General features: G+C 31.0%; 1 protein-coding gene across 2 annotated transcripts in view; it reads right to left on the reverse strand.

Annotated features, from left to right (window-relative positions):
- RFX3 (regulatory factor X, 3 (influences HLA class II expression)) overlaps positions 1–2,340 on the reverse strand; it is a 358,295-nt gene that overhangs the window by 80,787 nt on the left and 275,168 nt on the right. The window lies entirely within an intron of this gene.

A 2,340-nucleotide genomic window follows, 5' to 3' on the forward strand; every position in this document is an offset into this window, starting at 1 on the left:
ATTATTACACTAGTAGAATTCTGTAAAGCCAAATCAAAAGTACCATTCTAAAATACAAGGAGATGAATAATGTCACTCTTGGCTAGAATTTTTTAGAGGATTAGATTCTTTGGAGAAAAAAAAATTTGTCTACTCTTAAACTAGAGGCTACATTTGGAAAAATGACAGAGTGAGCATATATTCTTTACTCAAATGGTATGCCAAGAGTAGACCACCCTCTACCAACTATGTTTATACATACACCTACTGAAGCAAACTTGAAAATAAAGGAAACAATACAATACATATATGTCTCCAAATAAATGCACACAAGACTGGCAAATGCATCCTAGAATACTGAAGGTAAGATAAGGACTGTTCCCTTCTATTGTGTCTTATGTTTATTCATTTACCAAATAATTAGTGAGCATCTACTATGTACCAGGCACTGTTCTAGGCACCGGAGATGCACTGATAAACAAAACATTTGGAACTTTCACTTGTCAATAAATATTTACTTACTGACTATGAAACGTTAGTACTGAAATAATTGCTATCATGTTAATTCTCTTAAGAATATGCTGAAAAATAGGATACGAAATTTAATATCCCATTCCATCTTCTAATGCATGGAAAGAGAGTTGAAAAGTAGAGCAATCAAGCCGAATTCTACTCAGAGGGGCTTATTTATTTGATTTGATCCTAATAAAAGAGTTTTTTTGAATTATTGTGAATAACTAAATTTATAAAGAGAAAATAGGAAATCCTTTCTATTCCATATCCCAAAATAGAATGAAAATTGACTTTCAGCTCAAAAGTCATGATTAACACACCTGTTTAGAAACAAGTAAATATGGGATACAAATTACTGATAATTTCTTCTAATTTTTTTGCCTAATAAAATTGATCCTTTAGAGAAACTGACAAATCAGAGAACTAATCATCATAAAGTTGAATTCATGTCCACCTCAAAGAATCCCATGAACCTCAAATACTTCTATATTACACCCTATATAGTGAGAGATAAAGGTAACTTACAGTTTATTGGCATCTAAAATATTAAGAGCAAATTTTTTTTAAAAAGTCTACTAAAAAATTACTGCACAGAATTTAAAATACTTTTAGCAAATAGTTATCAACTAGAATGCATGCAATAGCTAATTCCAGTTAGCTATTCTAGTTTCAGTAAATCTAATAAAAATTAAGAGCATCATTAACTCTCCGAGGAGGACAAAAAGACAATAGGATCTTCTATGTTCGGGGAGAAAGTAACTTCACTGACTGGTCAGCAGAAGCACTAATCCTTTCTCCACTGTTAAAAACCATCTGTAGAATCCTTTGTATGTCTAAAGATTTCCCTACAAATGTGTTTTTGAATAAATTTCCTTATACCTCAGAGGTGTAATAAAAATACATCAGCACAGAGAAAGATTATCACTGCACTAGCAATATTTGCACCCACTCTTTCTACATACTGAAGTGCCTCTGGCAGTTTTTACTAACATGGAAGATTGCTACACTATGTAATAAAAAATATGAAGCCATGGAGTAATAACATGTCTGCTGTTTATGCAGCATAATTCACACCTTCATTAACATTAAATATTACTTCATGAATTCTGCAAGAGAAAAATAATTTCTTAAAAATCCTAACATATTTGAAAAGATTCAAACAAATCAACAAAAAAATATAAAATATACTATATTACTCTTCTACCTGCATTATTATTCACAAAAATACCAATTAAGATGAGTAACTGAAGTTCCAGTTAAAAGTAAACATATTTTCTTAATTGACATATCTTAAATAAAAATGAACTTTGATATTCAATTCAATGAATTGAATATCAAAGTACTACTCAGAAGTCTGAAAGTTGAAAGAGTGACTGGAAACTCCGGTTTGTCTTTTATTCTTATATCCCTGTACATTTCTGACTAAAAGTGAGGAACATTTTCACTTGCCATTTCCAAAACATAAACACCAGTTAGTCATCATCCCCACCCAACACACACAGCCTAGCGGTGTATATTAATAGTGAATCAGTTTTTAACACAATCACAGACTCATTGCCAACACAGCAGGAATGTACTTATGAAACATTTAAAAGAGTGACATACCGAATACAAATTTTCAAAAAGGGGAAAAATCATATTTTTAAAACTGTTTTAGAAAGAAGGGCCAAAATATATGCTACTATAGGTTTTTAAAAATAATTGTTACCAAAATTATAGGCATTCTCTAATTTGGCTAACCTGTTTTTGTTTGCCATGATACTTTCCCTTGAAAAAGAAACGAGACAAAATACTCCATCTAAAAACAAACGTGTAAGAACAAAAGGAGGTATTGAGGTATTTAGTGTT

Source organism: Propithecus coquereli, unplaced genomic scaffold (genome assembly GCF_000956105.1).
Source record: "Propithecus coquereli isolate 6110/MARCELLA unplaced genomic scaffold, Pcoq_1.0 Scaffold403, whole genome shotgun sequence".
In the NCBI taxonomy this organism is placed as follows: domain Eukaryota; kingdom Metazoa; phylum Chordata; class Mammalia; order Primates; family Indriidae; genus Propithecus; species Propithecus coquereli.